The sequence below is a fragment of the Magnolia sinica genome, chromosome 8 (genome assembly GCF_029962835.1).
Source record: "Magnolia sinica isolate HGM2019 chromosome 8, MsV1, whole genome shotgun sequence".
Taxonomy (NCBI): Eukaryota; Viridiplantae; Streptophyta; class Magnoliopsida; order Magnoliales; family Magnoliaceae; genus Magnolia; species Magnolia sinica.
The window spans coordinates 61,513,841-61,523,959 of NC_080580.1; the positions used below are offsets into that span (position 1 = coordinate 61,513,841).

Sequence of the window (10,119 nt, forward strand, 5' to 3'; positions counted from 1 at the left end):
TCTACCGAATCCCTACTCTCCCAAACCCTTCTCCAACACTCGTCACTCTCAAACCCTCATCTCCCAAAGCCCTTCTCTCCTCCCTACAAAAACTGACCGACCCTCTCTCTCTCTCTCTTTGTTTATTGAGGTTTGGTGGTGTTTTCGTAGGGTATATAGCAATGCAGAGGGAAAATAACAAGAGAGGAAGTGCAAGAGGTGAGGATTTTTCTTCTCTTCTTCCATATGCAGCCATGGCGAGTGCTTTTTTGAACAAGCTATTGAAGTCGAAAGAACAAGCAGAAGAATACCCCTTTTTGATCATGGAAGAACTTAACCCTAAAAATTTCGGCTACATCACGGTACACCGTGCTTCCAATCATAGCCCAAATCATCAAGGTACATTTGATTTGGGATTTTTTTGATATGGACAATTGATTAGGTGTTTTTGACTTGATGCATCTAATTTGGGTCTTTTGAATTGAGGGTTTTGATTAAGTCTTTTGATTATGTTCTTTACCAATCTCCAGTTTGTTAGTAAATTACCAGTTATTATTAATTTTTTTTTCTTTTCATTTTATACAAGTTGGGCCCCCTTTTTTTAGTTTTTTGGTGCATGGATCATATATAATATCAGAATTTAGGTCATTGAACAATGGCCTTTCTTGTAAAAACTAGAAAATCTATTGTATAAATCTCTTATATGTGATGCATGCTAACTATTTGATGAAATGTCTCAACAAGGAATGTTTTGTGTGGATCGCATTTGAGTCCCATATTTTTTTTCTCTACCCATGAGTCGGCCCACATGGTTGTATGGTTAGATGACCTACATTGAAAGTTGATGCTGTAGGACATGCCTTAACAATTGAAAGTGAGGGTTCTAGAGGAAGTGGGAGAGTGTGATAGAGAACGGATATTGTCTGTAAGCACGATATTTTCATGCCTTGGATTGTGTCATCAGTTTCTGAGGTTTGAATCTGTTGATATGTGGTTTTTTATTTGATTTTTCGTAATCAGTATTTGGTGTGACCTTTGAACCATGCAAATGGTGGGCTCCACAATTAACTAGATTCACTCATCAGATGGGCCACTCAATTGATATAAATAGACAGCCCAGGGCCTGGATCAATATACAGGGGTGGCCCATCTGATGAGTGGATCAAGCTGATTCTTGACAAAGGTGAGGTTCATGGAGTGGCCCAACTTTTGCATGGGTGGCCATTTCCACTAAATGTTTGCAACTCAAATCCACTTGTGCTCCAAATGCAGCCTTAGAATTTAAAACCAATATGACATTTGTTGCCAACTGTTCTCTCAGTTGCAATGGCTATTGGATCACACTGCTTATCTCAAAATGTTTGTTAGTGGATATTAATAGCACTGCTTCAACTACAGAAATACAAAATTCCAAGGTATGAAAATGATTTGTATCCTCTCATTATGCAAGGTGCAACAACATAAAGGATGACAACTATTGAGGAAATGGTGGGCATGTATGTGTTGTGTGGTAAGAATACAAGAACATTAAGCATGTTCAGCTGAAAGGAACATTAAGCAGTTTCTGAAGAATTGCAATATGCTTTACAGGATTAAGCGGGCCCCAAAGTCCTTTTTATTCAATTATATAGAATTCAAAATGGATTTTACAGTCTGCTTGCAGTTGTTGGTGTGTTGTTCACAGACATGCAATAGTTTTTTTTAACTCTTCGTCTTATTTCTGTAAAATAGGAGAGAGAGTTGGTCTCATTTTTGTAAGATAATATTTCTCTAAGCTGATCAACTGTTGCTAAAATTACCTTTCAGTTTCCCATATTTGCGAAAGGGTACGAAAAAGATCTGGCAATTATAGCAAATGAAGCTATCCAGAAGGCTACTCGCAATAAATTGGTTGTTGTTTTTGTAGATATAGCTAGGTGGATGTAGGTAACTATTATGTAGGATATCTTTGGGGTTTATTTGTTTTCCTTCTTTTTTGCTCTTTTGGTAGTTGGAGTACCTTCCACGAGTCTTGTATTTCTTCACTGGTGTGCATTTGTGTACTCAGTTGCGTAATTAAATGTTACATTTCAGGACAATGAACAACACTGATGAGAGCACTTTCCAAGCTCATTTATCTTAACAACCTGGATCTGGTTCTTTTAGCTGGAGAGGCACGATCAGGTTTTGTATTTGTTGCAACTTTATTGTACTCTCTACATCAAAATCATGCTTTTCAATTCCCTTCTATTGGAGAAGAAAGAAAATAGCAGCCATACAAGAAAATAAAATATATGGTTAACCAATGAGAAATTGATAGAATTACAGTTCAGAAACAAAATATGTTCTTATACTTGTTTGTCTTTTAAAGAATTCGGAAAGATGGGTATTGATTTTTTATTTTATTTTTAGAATTTTTGAATTTTGAACAGGTTAGGCTGTTGATTGTAGATGGGTACTAGAACAGCTTGCTTGCTCTGTTTGAGCACTAATGTAAGAAATTTGGATGGGTACTACATCCAAAGCTAGCCTAAGTTATTTCTTCTGGTTCATTGAATTTTGAGACCAGTAGCTCTCTAACTATAGTTAACCTGTCTTTTATTCTCTAGTTTGTGATTGTTGTAGATGATGAAAATGGTGATGAAGAAGGAGATCTTATCATGGAAGCATATCTTACAAGTTTAATGTCATTTGTTTCATTTCAGTTATCAGTCTCTTTTATATTTTATCAAATCAATAAAAGCTTTCACAATCTTAAACAATAAAACTAACAATCATCAACATCCATGAAGATGAAAGCTTCACAAGATGTTAAAAATCTTACACATTGAAGAGAATAGAGAAGAAGAAGAAGAAGATCAGGAAAATACATCAAGTTTATTTTCTTCTTCTTAGACCTTCATATGATTTGGCTTAGCTCTTGTAGAGGGCTGAATTATTTTTTTAGTTCCTCCTTCCAGCTCTTCAAAATATGATGCGACTGGAATTCCTAATACAAACCTGCATTTCTTCTTTTATACACTTCAGCTTTCAACCCACACACCATGTCATGTGCCAAGCACATGCCATGTCACCAACCTGACACTATTTCATTTCCCTTCATCTGAATTTGAATTTCAAATTGAAGACTCAATTGCATTATGAAGGAGTTCTCTGATGGATAGCACTTGTACATATCCCCCACGTGCTAGAGACTGGTTAAATTGTGGTAGGTTACAGTGGCATGTATGGCTACACACTAAATTAGCAACAACTTGCAGAGCAAAAAAAAAAAACAATTCTACAAGTGATCTTCCTAACCTATCCATGTTAGATTGTCACGTGTATAGTGTGCATATAGATGAACATATGGATAAAATACATGCATGCTTGTTGGTGCTTCCTGTTGAAAGGGTTGAAGCCCTAATTTCTCCTACAGGGAACTGACATTTCTACAAGGTGTGATTTTTTTCCTGTTCTCTTTTGCTTTTTCTGCACAATCACTTTCAGGCTTTATGCATGTTTGTTTGGTAGTCTAAAAAAAGGAGAGAGTATAGTATGTGTTTGCAAGGTGTATTGCTTGATATTCATGCCATTCAGTTTGTTTAATGCTTTGCATCTTCTTAGTTCCATGCTTAACCAGAATAATTTCCGCATGTGAGCATTTACTAGCATTCATAATGAGGCAGGAGCCCTCAAATTGCTATTACCTTTCTTTCAAGTCCAACTTCAAAGCAATCGGTGAACCTAGTACAACAGTATTTATTCAAACCACATTCCAGCTTGATATATTTATAGGACCATATCATATCAACGGAAGTACTTCTAAGAAAAAGAGAACCAAAACCAAAATTAGGGTTACATATAGAAGTGACTTGGGATTTGAGGCTTCACTCATTTAGAACCAAAATCAGGGTGACATATCAAATTGTTGAGGTTGTTGCATAGGTTGCGGTGGCACGAAAGGGCCCTGCTGATGCGGCTGATAGTGAATTGAATGGCGAGGCTCCAAACAATCAGCTATCAATGGTTCATCTGATTCAAGCAGTTTTGGTTAAGTGTGTTGTTCATCTGATTTTTTTTTCTGAAACAATTCGGTATTGTTCATCTGATTTTTTGGTATCCAGGACAACCGTCTTAAGTGAGTGCTCTCCACTTCACTACTGCAAACTGTACTTCATCAGATTCAACCCGATGTTACATGGCCTTGATTCCAGGAGAGAGCATATGTTGACATTTCAGGACCTGCTCACGACAGGGTGTGAATCTCATGTGTGTCTGTCATGTTGGCACAACTGCCATAGGATTGCCTCTTGAATATATGTTCCTCTGGCACAATAGGACATTCTTTAGCAAAAAGGATATCCATGAGGTGTCATCCAAATGCAAAACAACAACATCCCTGGACACCCCTGTTCACACACCCAGACACCTCATGGATGTTAACGTCCAGGTAAATATGGACATCCATATCTCAAGAGTTGTCCATGCATGTAGCCAATGAAAATTTCCCCATGCAATAGAAGGATATTGCTGTTTCTGTAAAGATGTTTTTTAAAACCATTTTTCTGTTCACAGTAGTTTTTATTGTTTATCATGGATATCTTCCCAAAGATATTTTGGCAATTAATCTGTAATTATAAATTATCTATTTGATGTCCACATCATCTTTCTGACACCAGAACTTCATTATTTACATTATTTATTCAGCAGGTATTTTACTATCTATGGCGATTGGTGAATCAAATGTTAATTAAAAAAATACTAAAATGTTCTTTTAAATCATAATTAGTGCACAACCTTTATGCCTTGATGAATAAAAAATTTTGTTTTGAAGAATGTTGATAGTTTACCCTCATTATTTATCTATAACTAATTTGTTGATGTGACATGATATCTATTTTTTTTTGGTCTATTGGTATTAGGCCATATTCGTACTCAAGGCTTGATATTCAGTCAAGTCAGCATTAAACATCGCTTGATGCTCCTTTCTTTCTTTCCTTTTTTTTTCATCTCTCCATGACTGAATGACACATGCATTTCACTCAATTTTTTTATACAGTTGTGAAGGGAGGTGTTTGAGGTCCTTCCATGCAACTAAAGATGCTGGTGTTGACTCAGCCTGTAAATCTCTTAGCATGTCTAAGGCTCAAGTGAAAGCATGCACGCTTATGAAACCATCTTTCATTTTTACCATATGTCATGTTTTTGTTCATCTTGCTTCCAAAAGTTTGGGGCATTCACCTTCACATTGTTGGTTTGGCACAGGCAATTCAAAACTTAATGTGTGCAAATTGCCAATACAAACGGCATCAGTGTTTTTTTTTTTGTGGGATGTTGGGCTCTTCCGGTAAATCCAGCAATGCTCAGGTTTGTTATATTCTAGCAGAATTTTCAAGTCTTAAAAAATATTAATTTGATCTTTTCTTGTCTGAATGATTACAATTTTTTGTGAAGGATTAAATTATTAACTTCACTGGTAAAACAAAGGGATAACAACATTTTGTCTCATCATTTATAGTAGATGTCGTTAACTGAACTGAAATCAGCCGATGATGTAAAAATTGAATCATGGTCAAGTGACTACTAATGATATAAGGATCAATTCTAGCAATCCCATTCTTTTTAAGGCTTTCTTGCAAGTTGTTTGTATAACAAGGAATATGAAAAAAGAGATACATTAACCACTCTAGCTAGTTCTCAAGATTACTCATGAAGATAAATCACACAGAATTGATAAGAGTCAAGAAACTAGTCATAAGAAGACAGTTGTATTACAATTAAAACTTTAGCAAGTAATGTTGTCTCAAAATATTTTTGGTACTCAAGATATGCTAATGGACCACTGTTTGTGTGAGAACAGGGCCATTCATTTGGTGCACTTACCTTGTACATGCCATGACCTAAAGGAGGTCAGTCTGCATAACAGATGGGTCACATGTGTTTGAAAAAAATGGACAATTAAGCACTGATGGATAATTCACACTATGTGCGCATTTGGCCTACCCAATAAACGGGCTGGCATGAATTTTTGTCAGTGGTGCATGCATAACGGAGCCTTCCCCTATCTATCACATGTGTCATAATAACATATTGTGAACATGATCTGGAATCCTGCTCCAGTGCATGCCTTAGTAGCTGCTTCTTTTGGTAAGGCTGGCATTAGGTACATTCTCTTTAGTGATGGTATGTGTAGTTGTGTACATTCAATTTTCTTTCATTCTAGCTTTATAATGGGTGTAGTTTAGATGTTTTTAGGTCAGTAGCTCATTCTTCAATGTCCTTAATACTTAAAACTTTCTGACTAAGATGCTCATTCATTGTGGCCTTTTGGCTTTCAGGTTTTCCCGTGTTTCTGCAACCTATGGCCATTCTATCATCCAGAATGTGTTGCAAAATTACTTCATCCAGGAAATGATGGTGAACCGGAAGAGCATAAAAAAGAGATAGTTGCTAGAGAACCATTTACTTGCCCTGTTCATAAATGTCTTGTATGTAAACAAGGAGAAAACAAGGAGGTTGAGGGTTGTAATTTGCTCTGTGCAGACGCTGTAATGATTTGATTGCTATTTGTAATATGAATGTAGGATGCATTATATGATTTGATTGCTATTTATAATATGAATGTAAGATGCATTATATGATTTGATTGTTCTTTCCTGATTGCATTTTATGTACTATTCCTAGTAGCATTAATTGTATTAGCATAGATGAGTTGATCAACTATAGCAGGTTCTTGCAACGGTAACGGACACCATCGTTATAATTTTCTTATATTTTTTAATATTTTGTAATATTAGCTATGGATAATAACCATAGCTCTTGTGCCAAAAACCGTAGCTATTAGCTAACTTCAGCATATTGCTACGGAATCAATCTACTTTTAGCTACAGATATTATCTGTAGCTTTATGTGCATCTCACTATAGAAATTATAGCTACGGATTATATCCGTAGCTACTAATATCTATTGCTACGAATATAATCTGTACCCATAGGTTTTTGACCTTTAGCTACCCCACCAATAGCGACGGATGTGCTACGGACTATATCCGTAGCAAAAGGTCTTTAGCTACGGTTTTTGGCCATAGCCTTTGCCCATTTTTCTTATAGTGTTTTCGAGCCCGGTCTGAATCTCCTCCACCGGATAAGCCCCTAAAGATGGTGCAAATTTTGGCTGGCTCTTCCATTTTGTTATTCGACTGTTCTCACTCTCGCTCTTCTTTCCAAGCGGTTCTTTGTCCCTTGATGTACCGGGGCAAATGACCCTTACGAATAAGGGTCTCGATCTCATCCTTGAGGTCCACACAGTCGGCTATGTTGTAGCCGTGATCCCGATGAAAGCGACAATATTTGCATTTATCGCGATGTTCCGGGTCGGCCTTCATACAAATCGGCTAATTCAGAAGTTTTTCTCCTCGGATGTCCAGTAGAAACTGCTCGGTGGACGTGTTAAGGGGGGTGTAGGAGCAGAATTTTTCCTTTGGTCTTCTGCTTGGGCGATGATCACAAGGGGCACGGTCATCTGGTCCCTTACTAGACAACTGAGATTCTTCATTCCTAGGCCTCTTCCCTTTGCTAGTCAGGTCTGTTACTTGGACATTCTTACGCGTGTTGGAGAATTCCTTGGCATTAGTGTATTTCTGAGCTCTGGCGATGAGGTCAGTTAATGTCTTTGGTGGATTCTTCTTAATAGAGAAGGTGAACCTCCCCTCTTTCAGACCATCGAACATGGCGAAGAGTGTCATCTTGTCATCGTAATCCTCCACTTGTAATGCTTCCTCATTGAAGCGAGTGATGTAGTCTTTTAGCGACTCCTTGGGCTCTTACTTGATGGTGAATAGGTGAGTATTCGGCTTTTGACTCTTCTTACCACTAGTGAACTGGGTAAGGAACAATCGACTAAGCTCTGTGAAGGAACAGATGGAATTGGGCTTGAGTTAATGGTACCAACTTCGAGCAGATCCTGTGAGTGTAATCGAGAACCCCCTGCACATCATCATGTCCATCGCCGTCTGGATCTGCATCCACGAACGATAAGCTTCCATGTGCTCGGACAGGTCACCGGACCCGGATTATTGGATAACGGGAGGTATCCGGAATCTCTGTAGCATCACTTCGTTCATGATTATCAAGGTGAAAGGACGCTCGATCTCTTTCATCATTGCCTGAACGACATCAGGAATTGATGACGGTTGCTGCTTCTTTTCCATTGTCAGAATCTTGTCTTGAGCTTTGTGAACTATGTTTCCCAAGGATCTTTGTTCTCAGCAATTATCTCCTGGGTGTTTTTTATCTCGAGAGTCCTCCTTGCTCTCCTCTGATCTATCTCATGACAGAGATTCGTAGGTGTTAAGGCCGAGGTGACCAAGCCATTTTCGAAACTCAAGTAGCGGTGTTCTGAGTCGAGACTCGGATTTGGGGTCGGAGGAGGATTCTTAAACGAAACTGGCACCCGGGGGCATTGAGGTCCCTCGAGCCTTATACTTTTCGACACAAAGTGAGGTTCCACGACCAGTCCAATCGGCTCAGGAACAAGGTTTTCCTGAGCAGGATGTGGTTGTGGCTCCTATCGCTGCTTCATTTGGTTAACCTCATCCCGCAAGGCCTGTATCTTGTTTTGCATGGCTCGATACTCACTCACCCGATTACGAGAATGCTAGGACGGCCCTGGTGCTAACTCGGCGTGAAGTAGTGAAGAGGAGCGAGTCTGCTTGTTTTGCTCCGGTTCCGCAACTACTACTTTCTGCTTTCCTCTTGCCATTATACTTAAGGATAGGAACCTGACTTTTCGTATTAATTTCCCTCAGACGGCGCCAAAAATGTTGATGACAAAATCTGAACATCCTCCACTCCGCACGGCGTATCTCCGAGGAACCCTGGCCCTGCACAAAGGGTTAGCAAAGGAGACCCTAGCTAAGCCAGGGGACCCTCCAATGCCTAAGTCAGGTCAAGGGAATTTGGGTCTAAGTTGAAGAGTAGAGGGAGAGTGTAAGATGTTGCATACTTATAGCAATGGAGTCTTACTATATTTATACCTGACTATCGAACGGTCTGGGTCCGTTAATCTCAGCATGATTTGCTCAATCAATAGGATTTTTGGATCGTGAAGATATTGTACACAATCCAGGGATTGTGTAATGTATCCGTGGGCAAGGTTATCCGTCATGTCTGCTTAAGGTAGTTGCTTAGTTTAGCATTTGAGACGTCCACATTCTGCCCCAGCCTTGGCTTGGGACATCTTTCTTTGGATGAAGATGAGGATGATGACGAGGATGAGCACCGGCTCAGATGTCCTTCTTCAAAAGAAGATGAGGGTGAGGATGAGCCCCCTACTCGGATGTCCTTCTTAAGATGAAGATGAAGACGAGGATGAGGCTCTGGCTCAGATGTCCTTCTTCAGATGAAGATGAGGACGAGGACGAGGCCCCAGCTAGGCAGTTTTTGTTCGGTGGAAGATCACCTTACCTAGCCTAGGGTCGTCGTCTAGAAATCTGTTTGCGCCTGACATGATGTTCTTTTTCTGAGGGCCTACCATTGATTTGTTAGACGTGTATTTTGTCATGAGTCCGAGTCGAGCTTCGGTCTGGACGGAGTGTGACTTGGCTTCATTTATCCATTAAGCATTCTGGAGGTCTTCCTTCTGAGCTCCGAATCAAGCGGCAGACTCGTCCTATCGAGTTGAGTTTTCCCGCAACTGATGCAAGTGGTTATATTGTTCATGTCTGGTCGGTCAGTAGAGGATCAGCCTGAAGTATTCGGTCTGAGCGCTGCACTATTTCTTCCGGTCTCGAATCAATCCAAGCTCACTAGCTTTAGAGTGGGAGCACCACCACGAATCTTCCTTCTCTTCAGTAGCATTCATTATTTCAGATACTCTTGCGTGTCCGACCGGATTAAAAAGATGTCAGTCCTTGGGATTTTAAGGCGCTCGGATCTTCCCATAACAAGTATGATCTAAAAATAAGTAGATCCAAGTCCTAGGGCATGTTTGTTAAACCTGATTTCTTTTTACTGAATGCAGAACCTGTTCCACATCAAGCATTGTTTGTTAACTCCAAATCTAGAAAACACGCTCCATTATTTTCTCATAATATTTTCTGGGAAAGAGGTTTAGCTTAACTGGGAATACATAACGTGCCTAGCCAATTCTTTTATATATATATAGGCCCCAAGAAGTGCC

At 39.3% G+C, this 10,119-nt stretch overlaps 1 long non-coding RNA gene across 4 annotated transcripts; it reads left to right on the forward strand.

The window, feature by feature from the left end:
• The first annotated feature begins 1,184 nt into the window (after window positions 1-1,184).
• Window positions 1,185-5,276, forward strand: LOC131253362 (uncharacterized). 4 transcript variants are annotated; one of them, XR_009175112.1, is made up of 4 exons: window positions 1,185-1,489; window positions 1,786-1,905; window positions 2,053-3,396; window positions 5,000-5,276. It is a non-coding gene; the product is annotated as an uncharacterized LOC131253362 (long non-coding RNA). The 4 variants fall into 4 exon arrangements; XR_009175113.1 differs by having other exon boundaries at window positions 1,786-1,901; XR_009175114.1 differs by lacking the exon at window positions 5,000-5,276 and adding an exon at window positions 4,863-4,992.
• Window positions 5,277-10,119: the final 4,843 nt, after the last annotated feature.